This window comes from Oryctolagus cuniculus, chromosome 7, assembly GCF_964237555.1.
Source record: "Oryctolagus cuniculus chromosome 7, mOryCun1.1, whole genome shotgun sequence".
Taxonomy (NCBI): Eukaryota; Metazoa; Chordata; class Mammalia; order Lagomorpha; family Leporidae; genus Oryctolagus; species Oryctolagus cuniculus.
Window position 1 is genome coordinate 88462090 of NC_091438.1, and position 18129 is coordinate 88480218.

Sequence of the window (18129 nt, forward strand, 5' to 3'; positions counted from 1 at the left end):
TTTCTGCCATCTGCCTTGACAGTCTTTGAACAGAAAATGTGAGAGGTGAAAGGTTGACTGGAAGGGCTTATTGCCTCCAGCATACAGATGGAATAAGAAGCCTCAGTGAGGGCACACGATCAAAGGGAAAATGATTTCCTTACATTTTTCCTTCTTGGCTTTCTGAGTGAAACTTCTCTTAATAGTCCTTATATCACATTATTTTCCTTTCAAAGAGGATGATTTGGAAACCACAGGACTCTCATACCCAAAGTAATTGCCTATCAAACGTAGGTCACTAATTAGCCAAATTAAATTTTTCATATACCCAACAACGATTCTCACTACTGGGCATTTGCTCTTCCTCCAAAGGAGACCCTAATGGTCATCCTATTTTACTTAAGAAATTTTAATTGCATCTTATGGAATACAATTAGTTTATTAGTGAGTTGCCTAAGCTTGGTCATGAATAATAATTGTAAAATACAATAAATTTTTAAATACAAATTATAAGAAAGGAAAAGTGAACTCAAATACTTTTTTTAGAGATTAATTTTAACCCAAGTTGAGTTTTGCCTGTAAATTGAATTTGCCTCAATCTGAGAATAGAAAGCTACAGTGGAAAACTTCCATCTAAACTGGCTCAGTGTGACACAATATTTTACACAACTGTGTTTTAGCAAAGTGTAATGAAATTATTTGAAAACTCTATATTGCTAGGAATATTTTTGCTTCTATGATATCATTTTTTAATCTAATTACAAAGGTCCTGTTGTCCTAGATCTCCATGAGCTATTTAATTTAGCAATTTTCAAATTATTTCCTATTCCTAATTAACAGACAGAAAATATTTCATAGGGCATTTCAAAAAAACAAGAAGAAAAAGAAGGAGGAGGAGGAGGAGGAGGAGCCAGAGGAAAGGAAGCAGATCCTTGTGCCCTGTGATATGATTCTCCAGTCAACACAACTATTGCATTCCAGGTAACAAGGGTCATTTGTTTGGTCTAGCACAGGCATGGTGTCTTCTGAAGCAAGGCACCAGAGCAACAACATTGAAGGTACTGTGCTTTCACTTTCAAATCCTGTGCTACTTTTTTCAAATTTTACCCAGTTGAAATTGTAGCAGAGAATCCTATGGGATAACAAAATCTTTCAGTTGATTAAACACTTAGGAATTGCTTTTTGAAATATGCTTCCAAAACTCCAGCAACTAAAAACTCTCTTGCAGTTTTACTGCTTTTCCATGGTTTGGGTTTTTAAAATATGACAAATATTCTTGCCACCTTGACTTTGTCCTGATGTGTCTCTCTGCACTACTTGCTTGCCATTTATCTAAACCAAGAGTACAGCAAGCCCTAAAGTGTGAAATTGCAGCTTGTAAGCCAATAAGGTGTTGGGGGCCTGGGGAAATGGAGTCATAGTGTTTGAACATTTATGCTCATAATTCAAAACAAAACCCAGTAAAATGGCAACAGCAATAATAACATCAACAAACCTACCAACAACACTTGCCATCTAGCTTCTTTGATCCCAGGAGGATGTAGCCTCTTAACCACTGGTCTAAATCGTCCTGTTTCTTCCAAGTGCAACTGTACTCCAGTTGCTTTTGCAAAGACTTCTCGGAATACCCAGTCCTCACTCATCATGTCTGCCTGTCTTCACAATGTAGCACTTTTTGTTTGTACTATTTGGTTTTTAGAACACATATACTGGAAGATCAAAGGAGACTTAGCGTAAGTTAAAAAGGTTTTAGTGTTTTACTTTGGGGGTCTGTTCAGAATAGCCAGCAGAGTCAGCTTGAAAGTTCATCTATTACGTGTGTGAAACCAATAGGAGTTCAAAGCATTTTAACACTTGACCTGCTGCAGTAGATGGAGCCCAAGAGCTGAAGCAAGGATTCACACGCTAAAGGACGCCTTCAGCTCTCCTGACTCTGATATATGTGGCTTGATGAACCAAGGGCATGGAAAAGAGTGACGTCAGAGCTTGTATCCTGAAGGACATTCTCTCTCATTTTCTCAGCGTCTTTCAACAGATCATACTCTGTAGTTTCAGGGTCTCCTCTGGGCTTGTTTGAAAATATCTCCTTCTAAACCAAGTAAATTTTAATTGCTATCATTACCAGGTTACTGATACAACATATGACAGCTATCAGCCAATCACGTCTATCGTATGTCTAATGGGAAGGCTTATCAGTCACAGAGGAAACTTAATTAATTAGGTATTCTCTGTTACAAAGTAACACACAAACATTCTGATCACACGCCCATGAGATAAGCAGCATGAGTCACAGCACAGTACTATATTGGTCCTGTGAGTGGAGAAACTGAGACTATGAAGCTAAAAAGGATTCATTCAAGGTCCCAGACATAACCAAGGACAAAATGTATATGTGAACATGGATATTTCTCCTTCTTGTGTTGGCTGTTGAGAAAACTCTTTCATTACCATGAAGGGAGCAATAACATCCAAAGGCCCTTTGGAAATGCAAGTATTTCGCTCACAGATTTAAAATCCACCAAAATGTAACTTTAAAAGTAGCTATAGGACACAGTGAAGATACGCAACTCTACCATCTAATAATTTACCTGGTTGTCTACTCTACACTCTCTTATGTCCCTGCAACTAAAGGGACAGGAACATCCGTAGCACCACTGAACCTGGCAATTTGCTTTTTTCCCATATATGTTTTGGAAAGATGAAGTGTGTACGTCAGTTTGCAAACAGCATGACTCTGTTAGCCTTTGCTTGATTTATCCTGAGCCAAAAAATGCAGAGCTGATAGCATCTGTTTCCACTACCCTTGCTATCCCAATCATCAAAAAAAGCCCAAGAGTTGGGAAGAAAGTTCTGAAGGCTTTCACATGCCTGTTCCTTACCAGGATAACCACTTTCTTCCATGCATTCATTCTGCTTCCTTTCTTCATGTGTTTGACTCACATGTTTAACTGAAAGATAACTTGAGAGGAAGTCAAAGGGAAAAGATCAAGAGTTAGAGAGTGTATTATTTACCAAAAAGGGAAAAAGAAGGAATGAAATTATATCAATTATTTTCATTTTGGAGGAAACTAAAGAGAATGATCTTCACTAACAGGGAGAGAGAGATCCTGAGAAAATTATGTGAGAACATATTAGACTAGGAATAATAAATTTAACTATTGAACATTTCAGGAGGCTGACCAAAATGTCTTACACTATAAAGTGTTGCAAAAACAAAGGAAAAAAAAGCATTATGTTTACTGTAGGAGTTTGTTTTGGAAAATGAAAGTGGGGAACTTAGGATTTTAAAAGTAAATGCACATATTGACTTTCTTTCTTTTTTTTTTTTTACTGTGACTTTTTATTTTGTCCCTTGTATGCAAGAATAACTTATTGATAATGGTTGGGAAAAGTGAATTAATTCATAGAAAAGAAAATTTTGTATTACATGTTTCAGGCTACTTGCTCATCCTTCCACCTCACATAATTCAATGACATAGGCATTGGGACAAGAGGGGACAAAAGAACAGAGGGCATTTGGGGGAAATAATGATATTTTCTGTTTTGTTTTGCATCATCTTTAAGAATGTGTTGAATTAATATTAAAGTAAGTATATACAAGAATATTTTGAACATGGAATTATTATGGAAAGTGCTACTCAAAATTTGTTAATAGAGAAACAATCAAAATGATACAAACATGTTCAACATGTTTTAGTAGTGTGTTTAATTTTTATTTTGGGAAAATATACAGAAATGAATATACACAAATAATATTTTTGGTTTGATATAATTTCTGTAGTTAGGCATTATTCCATTGAAATATTTAAAAATTCATATAATATGAAGGCCATTTCAAGTCTAAAAATATATATACCAATTATTTTCACAGTAACAAGACTGGAAAGCACTTTTTATAATAACTCATTGCTCAAAATAATCTTACATATCATATAATACTGGTAGTGAGTTAAGAAGGTCAGCAGATTTTTAGAAATCAGTCATAGGAAGCACTTGTGACTAACTTTGTTTTATATACTGAAGTTAGGTTCATTCATACATATTCACATCAGACTCACATTCCCTCACAAACTCCGCTTAAAAATATCAGGGGATGTATTTTTAATATTGGTAAGTAGCCTGATTTAATGTACATAATCTTGCTTTATGTTTATTCAGAACTTTCTCTATTCACCAGAAACTTAATAATAAAAATCTAGTTACATTAGCCATTAACTTTGTGACATTAAGCCCTCTGTCTAGCCTTACCTATTATGATTCAACAACAAGCAATCAATGATTTCCTAAAACAGCTAACAAGTTTTCACAAAGATGGAAGGAAACTATTGCTTAATTATAATCTTTGGAGGAATTAACACACATTAAATCCCAAATGCTACACAATCCTATTAATAAAATCTCTGTTATGCATTGAAAAGGGCTTTGCTCCCCAAACTCATAAAGACTTTTAAACACTGAAGTCCCTGCATTGAGAAATGCATAGTGCAGCTTTGAGGATTATGAAGGGGACCTTAGGAAAGTAGAGATGCTACCAATGTCAGACAACAGTATGGAAAATTGTAAGCATCATTCCAGGCAAGCCTGAGAAAGTTGCAGATATCAGTGTGCAGTCTCAGATGGCAGCTATCTGAGCAAAGCCCAAGATTGTCCTAGATGTATAGGGGTCATCAAATAGACTTAAGATTGAGCTTGATTCTGGGGCAGAGTCACTTCAAGGAATCTCCTCTAGGGCAATGTCAAGGGAAATATGGGGCCAGAACTGCTGCAGAGAGTCTACACCAGGGTAATCGTTAGTGAAAACACAGAAATGAGACCTGAGTCTGTGAGAACGGAAGCATGGGCTGCAATCAGCAAAGCTGTAAGGGTGGGCTGTCCAAGCCATTGGGAGCCCAGTCTCAAAAAAACTGTCCAAGATGGCAGACATGGAACTTTAGGATTCAGTATTAGCCCTGATGATTTTCCATCTTGCTTTGAAATTTCTTTGTATCCCATTTGGAATGAAAATGTAAATTTTGGGCCTGCCTTGCTACTACATCTTTTATTTTTTTTTCATTAGACAGGTAGAGTTACTGACAGTGAGAGAGAGGCAGAGAGAAAGGTCTTCCATCCGATGGTTCACCCCCCAAATGGCAGCCACAGCCGGGAACTGCGCAGATCCGAAGTCAGGAGCAAGGAGCCTCCTCCCAGGCTCCCATGCTGGTGCAGGGGCCCCAGGACTTAGGCCATCCTCTACAGCCTTCCCGGGCCACAGCAGAGAGCTGGACTGGAAGAGGAGCAGCTGGGACCAGAACTTAGTTTCCATATGGGATGCCAGCGCTGTAGGCGGAGGATTAACCAAGTGAGCCATGGTGCAGGCCTCTGCTACTACATCTTGAAAGAATGTTAGTAGTTTTTCAGTTGTAGAGGAATTCATAGCTAAGACAGGTTGTTTTCAGTCTTGGATGAAAGTTTGGAACGAGGACTTTTGAATTTTAATGTTTGACTGAGTTAAGACTGGGATTTCTTGGGATGGAATGATGGCATGTTGTATGTAAGAAGGATATGAGTTTGGGGAGCCAGAAGTGGAATGTTATGGATTGAGAAGCACTTGGCTTCCCAAACTCATGTACATATTTAAACTCTGAAGCCTGTATTAAAGATAGATGGATTAAGCATGGAGACGATTCAGGTACAGCTTTTGAGAGGTGAGTCTGGTGATAGAACTTGCCCTCAGAATGTAGTTCTCATGAGAGGGTTGGATATTTAAACTGAGTTCAAGCTACTTTCTCTGCTTCCTGGCCAGCTGTGTGATCTTTCTTCCATACTCACCATTGCTGACCTCCATCAGGCACCAGTCTAAATATGAATCTCCTGAACTATCAGCCTCCAAACTACAAGGATCTTCTTTCAGATTTTCAGTTAAAGCAATGAGGAGATGAGTAATACATCCTCAGGCACTATCAAACTAAGGAGAAACTATACAGAACGTTGCTGGGGAGTAAAATAAAGAATCTATGGATTCATGGCATTAAGTACATTGTGTTGCAAAGTTTTTAGCTTAATTGCCTAAATTTGGTAATATGTACAATTTAATACTTTATTTAATACTTTTTAATACTATTTAATACTTTATCCCTTTTAGTATTTTTTTGTTCTAGTTAATACTATTGGTTGAACTCTGTAATTAAAACACAGTTATTCTTAGGTGTTTAAATTTAACTGAAAAGTGATCCCTGTTAAATATAAGAATGGGAATAAGAGAGGGAGGAGATGTACAGTTTGGGACATGTTCAATTGGACTTGCCCCAAATGGTGGAGTTAGAAATGTGCCAGGGGATTACAATACAATCCCATCAAGGTGGCATGTACCAATGCCATCTCACTAGTCCAAGTGATCAATTTCAATTCACAATTGATCACATTGAGAGGTCTAAGAGTCAACGGGATCACATAAACAAGACTAGTGTCTGCGAATACTAACTGATAGAATAAAAAAAGGGGAGAACCATCCAACATGGGAAGCGGGATACACAGCAGACTCATAGAATGGCAGATGTCCTAAATAGCACTCTGGCCTCAGAATCAGCCCTTAAGGAATTCATATCTGGCTGAAGAGCCCATGAGAATATTTTAGGCATGGAAAGCCAAGACACTCTGGGAAAAAAAAAAAAAAAAAAAAAAAAAAAAAAAAAAAAAAAAAAAAAACTAAATGAAAGATCTCTGTGAGTGATATCCCAGTAGAAAGAACAGGCCATCAAAGAAGGAGGTACCTTTCTCTGATGGGAGGAGAGAACTTCCACTTTGACTATGACCTTGTCTAAATAAGATCGAAGTCAGCAAACTCAAGAGGCTTCCATAGCCTTGGAAACTCATGACTAGAGCCTAGGGAGATTTCTGACGCCATAAACAAGAGTGTCAAATTGTTAAGTCAACAACAAGAGTCACTGTGTACTTACTTACTCCTCATGTGGGATCTCTGTCCTTAATGTGCTGTCCAATGTGAATTAATGCTATAACTAGTACTCAAACAGTATTTTACACTTTATGTTCTTTGTGGGTGCAAACTGATGAAATATTTACTTAATATACACTAAATCGATCTTCTGTATAAAGATAATTTAAAATGAATCTTGATGTGAATGGAATGGGAGAGGGAGCAGGAGATGGGAGGGGTGCAAGTGAGAGGGAAGTTATGCGGGAGAAAAAGCCATTGTAATCCATAAATTGTACTTTGGAAAATTAGATTTACTAAATAAAAGTTTTAAAAAAATAAATTTGATAATATATCAAAAATGAAATCTTAAAAATGAAGAATTCAATAGAACAAATAAAAATACAGTGGAAAATATTAACAGAATCAGTGAGACAGAAGAAAGAATATCTGACTTAGAAGACGAAGCACAGGAAATTATTCAGTCAGACCAAACATAAGAAGAAATGAAAAAACTAAGACATATGTTGGGAATCTACAGGATACTATCAAATGACCCAGAATACAGATTTTTGAAGTTCCTGAAGGTGTGGAAAGAGAGAAAGGATTAGAAGGCTTTTTCAGTAGAATAATAAGAGAAAATTTCCCGTATTTGGAGAAAAAAAGTGGCATCCAAGTACAGGAAACACATGGAACTCGTTATTGACATGACCAGAAAAGATTCCACCATGACACATTGTAATCAAACTCTCCACAGTAAAACATAAAGAAAAGATTCTAAAATGTGCATGAGAAAAATGCCAGATTACTATCAGAGGATCTCGAATTAGACTCAGTGTGGACTTCTCATCAGAAACCCTAAAGGCTAGGAGAGAATGGCAAGATACAGTCCAAGTCTTAAGAGAAAAAAAACCAGAATACCAAACCCTGCAAAGCTCTCATTTATGAACGAAGGTGAGATAAAGACCTTCCATGACAAACATAAACTGAAAGAATTTGTCACTACCTGTCCAGCTGTGCAGAAGATGCCTAAGGATGTGTTGCACACCAAAACACAGAAACATGGCCATCACTACAAAAGAAGGTAAAGGAAGGAAATGTCCCTGGAAAAGTAATAAAGAAATCCAAAGTAAAAAGTAGGAATATTTATGGAAAAATGACAGGGCAAATCATCACTTATCAATAATCACCTTGAATGTAAATGGCCTTAGCTCTCCAGTTAAAAGAATGCATTAAAAAATAAAACCCATCTGTTTGCTGCCTACAAGAAACACATCTCACCAAAAAAGATGCATGCAGACTGAAAGTGAAAGTATGAAAAAGAGATTGCATGCTAACAGAAACCAAAAAGAGCTGATGTAGCCATCCTAATATCAGACAAAATAGACTATAACACAAAAAGTGTTAAAAGAGACAAAGAAGGGCACTATGCAATGATTGAGGGATCAATTTAACAGGAAAATGTGACTATTATAAACACATATGCACCTAATAAAAGGCCACCTGGCTATTTAAAAGAAATTTTAAGGGATCCAAAGGGAGACATAGACTCAAATACAATAGTAGTGGAGGATCTCAATACCCCATTTTCAGCAATGAACAGATCAACCAGACAGAAAATCAGAAAGGAAATAGCAGAGTTAATTGACATTATAGACCAAATGGATCTAACAGTTATCTATAGAACTTTTCATTCTACAGCTGTAGAATACAAATTCTTCTCACCTGTGCATAGAAGTTTCTCTAGGATTGACCACATGCTAGAACATAAAACAAATCTCAACAAATTCAAAAAAATCAAAATCATACCATGCATCTTCTCAGATTAAAGTGCAACAAAGCATGAAGTTAGCAACTCAGGAATCTCCAGATCATATGCAAACACAAAGAATCTGAACAACAATCTCCCGAATGAACAGTGGATCATAGAAGCAATCAAAAGATAAATCAAAAGATTTCTGGAAACAAATTAAGACAACACAACATCAAAACTTATGGGATAAAGCAAAAGCAGTTTTGAGAGGAAAGTTTATAGAAATTGGTGCCTCTAACAAGAAATTGGAAAGGCACCAAATAAATAAGCTATCATTGTATCTCAAGGATATAGAAAAACAACAGCAAACCCAATTAGAGAAGAAAATAAAAGTAAAGAAAAAATATAAAAGTTCACCAAAATGAAAAGCTGGATTTTTTAAAAACTAAACAAAATTGACACACTATTGGCTGAACTAACCAAAAAAAGGAGAGAGAAGGCCCAAATTAATAAGATTAGAGATGAAAAAGGAAATGCAACAAAAAATACCACAGAAATTAAGAGAATCATCAGAAATTACTACAAAGAGCTATATGCCAACAAATTGGGAAACCTAGAAGATAGATTCCTGGACACATACAACTTACCTAAATTGAGCCATGAAGACATAGAAAACCTAAACAGACCCATTACCAAAACTGAAATTTAATCAGTAAAAAAGACACTCTGAACAAAGAAAGCCCAGGACCAGATGGATTCACTGCTGAATTCTACCAGATAGTTAAAGAACTAACTCCACTTCTCAAGTTATTCAAAACAATTGAAAGGGAAGAAATCCTCCCAAATTCTTTCTAAAAAGCCAGCATCACCTTAGTACCTAAACCTGAAAAAGATACTACAGAGAAAGAGAACTACAGACCAATTTCCCTGATGAACACAGACACAAACATCCTCAACAAAATTTTGGTCAACCAAATCCAACAATACATCAGAAAGATCATTCACCTGGACCAAGTGGGATTTATCCCTGGTATGCTAGTATGGTTCAACATGTGCAAATCAATGTGATACATCACATTAAAAAAAAAAAGAAGAACAAAAAACATATGATTATCTCCTTAGATGCAGAGAAAGCATTTGATGAAGTAGAACATCCTTTCATGATGAAAACTTTAAGCAAATATGGGTATAGCAGGAACATTCCTCAACACAATAAAGGCAATTTATGACAAACCCATGGCCAACATCCTATTGGATGAGGAAAACTTGGAAGCATTACCACTGAGATCCAGTACCAGACAAGGTTGCCTACTCTCACCATTGCTATTCCATATAGTACTGGAAGTTTTAGCCAGAGCCATTAGACTAGGAAAAGAAATCAAAGGATTCAAATTGGGAATGAGGAAGTCAAACTATCCCTATTTGCAGACCACATGATTCTATATATAGAAGATCCACTAGTCTCCACCAAGAGACTATAGGAACTCATATAAGTTTGGTCGGTTGGGGCGCCAGATTCTGTCCCGGTTGCTCCTCTTCCAGGCCAGCTCTCTGCTGTGGCCAGGGAGTGCAGTGGAGGATGGCCCAAGTCCTTGGGCCCTGCACCCGCATGGGAGACCAGGATAAGCACCTGGCTCCTGCCTTCGGATCAGCATGGTGCGCCGGCCGCGGCAGCAATTGGAGAGTGAACCAATGGCAAAAGGAAGACCTTTCTCTCTGTCTCTCTCTCTCTCACTGTCCACTCTGCCTGTAAAAAAAAAAAAAAAAAAAAAAGAGGTTGGTAAAATCACAGGGTATAAAATCAATGCACAAACATCAATAACCTTTGTATACACAGACAATGGCATGGCTGAGAAACAACTTTTAAGATCAGACCCATTCACAATAGCTACAAAAAAAAAAATCAAATACCTTGAAATACATTTAACCAAGGATGTTAAAGATCTCTATGATGAGAATTACAAAACATTAAAGAAAGAAATAGAAGAAGATACAAAAATATGGAAAAATTTTCCATGTTCATAGATTGGAAGAATCAATATCATCAAAATGTCCATTCTTCCAAAAGCAGTCTACAAATTCAATGTGATACTAATCAAAATACCAAAGACCTTCTTCTCAGATCTAGAAAAAATGATGCTGATATTCATATGAATAGCTAAAGCAATCTTATACAACAAAAACAAACCCAGAGGCATAACAATACCAGATTTCAAGACATACTGCAATGCAGTTATAGTCAAAATGGCCTGGTACTGAAAAACAGATGGATAGACCAATGGAACAGAATGGAAATGCCAGAAATCAATTCAAGATTCTACAACCAACGTATATTCAACCAAGGACTTAAAACCAATCCCTGGAGTAAGGACAGTTGCTTCAACAAATGATGCTGGGAAAACTGGACTTCCACATGCAGGAATATGAAGCCTTACATTCAAAATGGATTAAAGATCTAAATCTACAACTTGATACCATAAAATTACTAGAGAACATGGGGAAAAATGCAAGACATTTGCGCCAGCAAAGACTTCTTGAGAAAGACCTCAGATGCACAGGCAATCAAAGCCAAAATCAGTAAATGGGATTACATGAAATTGAGAAGCTTCTGTACTGCAAAAGAAACACTTAAGAAAATGAAGAGGCAACCAACAGAATGAGAGAAAATATTTGCAAACAATGCAACTTGTAAAGGATTAATGACCAGAATATATAAAGAGATCAAGAAACTCTACTACAACAAAACAAACATCCCAGTTAAGAAATGGGCCAAGGACTTAAGCAGACATTTTTCAAAAGAGGAAATCCAGTTGGCCTACAGACATATGAAAGAGTGCTCAGGATCACTAGCGATCAGGAAAATGTAAATCAAAACCATTAGAATGGCTTTAATACAGAAATGAACAAACAACAAATACTGGTGAGGATGTAGGGAAAAAGATATCCTAATCTACTATTAGTGGGAATGTAAACTGGTAAAACCACTTTGGAAATCAGTTTGGAGATACCTCAGAAATCTGAATATAGACTTAGCATATGACCCAGCCATCCCACTCCTGGGAATTTACCCAAGGGAGATGAAATCAGCACCCCCATGTTTATTGCAGTTCAATTCACAATAGCTAAGATATGGAATCAACCTAATGACTGTCAACTGAAGACTGAAGACTGTACTCTACGGAACACTACACAATGGTAAAAAAAACAAAAAATGAAATCCAGTCATTTGAAAAAAAATGCATGTATCTGGAAAAATCACACTTAGTGAAATAAGCCAGCCCCAAAGAAACAAATACGATATGTTCTCTAAATTGAAAGCTGTAGAAATGAAATTGACACTTTGAGAAGCAATGACTTGAACATTCCTTGTCTTGACCATCGAGGAACAGTTTTTTTTTTTTTTTTTTTTTTTTTTCTTAATGGCGAATGGGACTGGGATTGGGAGAGGTAGGAAGAATTGGGGTGGGAGTGGTTATGGAAGGGCAAGTATAATAAGAAGAATCACTATATTCTTAAATTTGAACTTATGAAATTTGTACTCAAAATAATAAAAGAGATGGAAAGTTCACTTCTGAATGTAACAAAAGAAACATTTTATGTATCAATGGGTAGCTTAATCCTCATTATAAGATGAGCATTTTAAAATAAAAAAGTTCAGTTATTTTAATATCACAAATTATATGATTTTTAATGTATATGGAAATTGCTGAGATATGATATAAATGTTTCCCTATTGTTTTCAAAGCATGAAATTAAAAAAGAAAAGCTCTTTGGCCAGAATTGTATCCTTTAAAAACTAGCCTATTCCCTGGAGCAGGCATTTTGGGGCAGTGGGTTAAGCTACCACTTAAAACACCAGCATCCCAAATCACATCTCCAGTTTGAGGCCTGAATACCCCAATTTTAATCCTGCTAATGCATTTAGGAAATCACTGGAAGATAGCCCAAGTACTTGGGTCCTTGTCGCCCATAGGAGACCCACAGGGAGCTGGAGTTCCTGGCTCCTGGCTACATTGAGCATATTTGGAGAATGAACTAGCAGATGAAAGATTCTCTCTCTCTCTCTCTCTCTCTCTCTGCCTCTGTTTCTCTCTCTTTTGGTTCCTCTGCCTTTCAAATAAATAGATATAACTTTTAAAAATAAAATAAAAAATAATTAGTTCCTTACCAAAAAGGGAAGGAACATTGAAATCTCACCACTTGATTTTAACTCCAACAGTATATACTAGTGTCTGTGTAACAATAAACAAACTCACTAACCTCTCCAACTATGTCTCAGTAAGCAAGAGTATTATAAGGAATCATGTTTTGCAATGATCACTGCACAATATCCCAAGTTAAGTAAAAACAAAAATATAAATTATTTTAAAATATTTTTGTTGCTACTTATATGGTTTATAGATTTTTTTCACTTTGTACAACCATTTGAGTTGTTAACTAAGATTTTTTAATGTGAAATTGAAAGAATATATTTTGTGGATTGTTAGAGTCACATCTGTCTATGAACAAAACAAACTTAAACATTTGTAATACTCTTCCTGCTTCATGCTATTTTCAGCTCCAAATTCGTAATTGTCTACCTGTAGTCACAGTGTACTTATCCTGTCTTTTGTTTGACCTAGTGAATCTCCACTTTCTCACTTCCTGACTTCCTTATATCTGCTTTCTTAATCAAGCAATATTAGTAGAATTTACATTTGTACGTGTAGAAGATAGACTATGTAAGCAGATGCTCCATTGTTGGAGATTATGAGTTCAAATTTTACAATAAATTCTAAGCCAAAATGGCATTCAGATTTGGGGTCCCTGCAATTCTATTGAGGTAATACAGAGGACACTTGAATACTGTTATCAGACTTTTTGACTGAAATAATTTCCTGCTCCTGTTAGAAATTTTACTGTTTTAATGATAGTGGCTTTTTTTTTTCTTATTTGACAGGTAGAGTTATAGACAGTGAGAGAGACAGGGAGAAAGGTCTTCCTTCCATTGGTTCACTCCCCAAATGGCTGCTAAGGCCGGGGCTCCGCCGATCCAAAGCCAGGAGCCAGGTGCTTCCTCCCAGTCTCCCATGCGGGTGCAGGGGCCTAAGCACTTGGGCCATCCTCCACTGCCTTCCTGGGACACAGCAGAGAGCTGGACTGGAAGAGGAGCAACCGGGACTAGAACCCTGCACCCATATGGGATGCTGGCACCGCAGGCGGAGGATTAACCAAGTGAACCACGGTGCCAGCCCCCAAATATTTTTTAAAGTCCAGACTTCTTAGCCATTACACTAAGATTTCACATGGGCCTATAACTGTGATTATTGCAGTTTTGAAAACAGTGATTTAGAGAATCAAATGAAAATTACTAAAATATCAAAAGAATATGTGAAAAGGAATCGCTGATGTTTCCATTGGTGGGAGCACAGTTCATAAGTACCTAATTTTGTCATTTAATTGAGATTTCACAGGATCCCCCCTAAAGGCAGAACTCTTCAAAAAAGTAAGAAATTGTTATTTATTAAAGTGTTACCTTTTTTTCCCTAAAAATCCATCTCTTTATCTAGCAATGAATTCAACAGAGCACACAGGTAAAGACTTTGTGGTTTGGTACCAGAATGATATGAAAAGGAAGCTTGGAACTGCCACTGCCACATAGCAATTATTGGGCAAATTATTTAATCTTGTGACCTTAATTTTTGTATAAAACTACATGGTATAACAATAATAATAATATTAAAGTAATTAAATCAGTTGAAAATTAAAATAATTAATAAGTAAAGTACTGACACAGTGCTTGGCATCCAGAAACAGTCAATACATATTCATCTTTAAGATTAATAGGATTCTCCACTAGTAGCTATAAATGTGGTTCATTTGAGTAACAGAATTTTATGGGCAATGCATTTCTACTATACTTTTTTCAGGCAATGGTATAGCTTATCACTGGGACTTGAATTCAATTGTTGCAAAATGAAGATTAAAAAGAAGATGTGATATTCAGGCCTAAAATCTGTATTGAGGAATGAAAACACACAAGGGCACATTGCATAACTCACAAGGGTGCATTACATAACTCAAGGAGATGTCACCATTGTGACAGGTATGAGTTTCTCAATGTAAAACCCAATAGATGATAGATGCAATACAGTCTTAACTGGTCAGCTTAACAGGTCAGAATTCTTTTTCTATTAAACTGCTCAGTTGTCTGTCTCTCCCTCTGACATATAGTGAAAGATAAATGGCCAACATTCCCTTTATCAGTTAAAAATTAAGGAAAAATATTGTCCATGCAGAACCAAGTGGCTCTAAAGCAAAACAATAAATAAAGAATAACTAACACATATTTGTTATTTGTCTTTAAACTTTGTTAAAGTGACAGACTTTGAAATGACTTAAGGATGTAAGTGTCTCTCTGTGTGTCTAGTACAATGATGTAGTAGTCTCAGAGATAACATGCAATGCGCCAGTTGCTATAGTAACAAGATGTTTCTCATTGAAGGGCAGTTAATAGAGTGGCATATAAATAACATATGTACAGTATATTGTCTTTGAGTGAATGACCTGTGCCCTTGGACTATACGAACATGTTTTCTTCCTTTCCGAAAGCCTTGTCTATTTTTTGATGTTGCATATGTATCTAATAGACTGGTGACCAAACTGCCCCCTTTGAAGCTACACAGGGTACAGATCTGTGTCAAGATAATAAAAGGTGGCTCAATATTGCATGTGTGGTTAAATGTAGTAATGGATTAGAAATTAAAGCCATTGAATTAGGTGTTGTACTGAAAAATTTTACACATTATAAGCCCACTTCACGATTAAAACTTACAGTACCATTATTTATTTTTTGTAATTTAGTAGGATTGCTACAACACATAGAAATTAGTTGTTTACATGGAAAAAAAAAGATAGAATGTTAGACAGAGATGCTAGTGAGGCACTGAGGTAGAGAAAGCTGCTGCATTTAGAGTGCCAAGAATGGCAGCTGGGTTTACTCTTCTGTTCTCTGGCCTCAGGATACTCCCTTAGTGAGTTTAAGTCTTATATCATTAAACCTGAGAAAGGTCTCACTTAATAGATGCAAAGAGTAGACAAGGATATCAAAATAGCAAATGCAGAAGAGATTACTATGCTAATGTAAATCGTTGTTCTTATAAATTTATGAAGAGAGTAAGATAAATTTTAGAAATAGTTTGTTCTGCCTGGTTTTAAAATAATGGGCAGTGCTAATGACAATTCAATTAACTTTCTTCTTATTTCATGGTCAGCTAGTCATGTTACTTAGCTTATAACTTTTGACTTTTTAAATAACACAGGAATAGGTTAGTTCCATAAATATAAGTGAGAGATGTGTTGGCTGGTGTGTCGGATTTTCTGAATGCTTCTGATGGAAATAATTATAATTGGAAATTAGAATATATGTATATATGTACATATCTGTGCATATAAAATATTCATCTATGTATTATGCATTATGTAAAATCACATATAATATGTTTGCACAGGTGATGTCCTATATTCAGATGCATATAAAAGTGTGTGCATATGTGTCTGTTTATATACATACACACACACCTAGATATTTTATATGAAGTTATCAAGGGTTTTTAAATCTTCATGAAAAAATAAAAATCTATACATAGATTTCAAAAATTGATTTGCTTCAAAATTATCTTTAATTGCATTTTCCACAAATTTTTAAAGTCATCTTGTATATCTATAACTATATGGCAATAAACATGAGTATATTTCTTTACTTGTTTGGTACACAAAAAAAGATTCAAAAGAAACAAGAAAATAAACTACAGGATACTTGGGAAGCCACTTGTTTGGCCCTAGGTTTAATCAAACTCTGGAAAACCCATGCTTCTTCGTCGGTTCTTATATAATATTAAGGAAGAACAGGAACTAAAGTGCAAGATGAAAAATATAATATAAAATCCCACTAAAAGACATGAAATGTGAAGAACCATAGATTTAATGCAAACATAAGCAAGAAATAAAGAAATTCAAGCTTGAAAATATGAGCAAGCACCAAGAAAACATAAAGAATGGGCAAGCAGATATGAAAATGAGCCAAAAGATTTTAGGAATTAAAAAAATAGCAGTACAGTAACTTTTATTCTTTTCTTGATTGGAAGTCCTAGAAAGCCCAATAATATATCAAAAATAAATAATATGCATTAATAATATAAAAGAACAAAACATTTACAGATGACAATCAATACAGAAATTCTAGAAAAATCCATAGATTATTAAAATTAATAAAAGTTTAACAAGATTACTGAACACAAAACCAATATGGAAGTATATCAAACTGAATTCAAAAAGAACAGTATATTGGACAACATATGGGAAACATCAAGTATGCCATTTTAATACCATAAAGCTCTGAAAATGCCTAGGAATAGATCCAACCAAAAAATGCAAGTCTTTTTATATAAATATGTAAAAAAGGCATATTCAAATGGATTTTTAAATGCACTTAAATTAAAATGCCAACTTTACAGATTGTAATAGTCAATATCATAAAAAGATGAATTCTAAGTTCAATACAATTCCAACCAAAATTTCAATAGAAATTTTTATGGAATTTAATAAGCTGAAACTAAAATTTGCTTGAAGAACCAAACAACCAAGAATTATTTAGATGTTCCTGAGAAAGAAGAAGGAAGTAGATCGAATGAAGTCAGAAAGAAAAAGCAAACATATCAAGATTTATTATTAAACTAACATATCCAGACAGTGTATTGGCATGGTGCTAAGCAAATATTCAATTGGAACAAAATAGAGAGCTTTGAAAAGCACCATGCATTTAAAGACAGTTGATTTATGACAATGCAGACATTCTATATCAGAATAGAAAGAATGTGCTGTTAAATTCATCTTTAATACACTATCCTGAGATAATTGGTTCTAATAAAAGAAGAAATTGGATCAATAATTCATAAATTGCAAAAGTGAATTAAAGACTTAAATGTGAATATCAACATATAAAAATATTAAGACAACCCAAGGAAACATTTGATACACATATAGTGTACAGCAAAAACTACAAGCAGTCTGATAGAAAATTGATCAAAAGAATGAACAAGCATTTCATAGAATAAGAAAAAAACAAGTTCTTAATCATATGAAAAATCAAAGTTCTTCCCAGTTACTAAATTAATGCAAAATTAACAGAAGGAATCACATTAACACTATATCTGTATCTTTTCATTTGTATGAGATGATGATGGGGGAATTGGAGGTTGGGCAATACTGGTTTTTTCTGAGAACTGGAGTCACAGCAATTCTCATCTATCTCTGGAATGTGTATAATTGGTATAACTGTTTAGAAACATTTTGCTGTCACCCCCTAAAGTTGGATATTTTCATATTCTCTTAATCATCAGATAGACTCTGTTATGTAACCAAGGGGAACACTTGCATGGAGATTTTCTTCCCTAAGTACACAGTAACATTTCTGAGTACATAAAAATCTGGAAATGGCAAAGCACTC

General features: G+C 35.5%; 1 pseudogene; it reads left to right on the plus strand.

Moving 5' to 3' along the window:
- Positions 1-5632: 5632 nt before the first annotated feature.
- Positions 5633-18129, plus strand: part of LOC100338753 (protein Red pseudogene) — a 31024-nt pseudogene continuing 18527 nt past the window's right edge.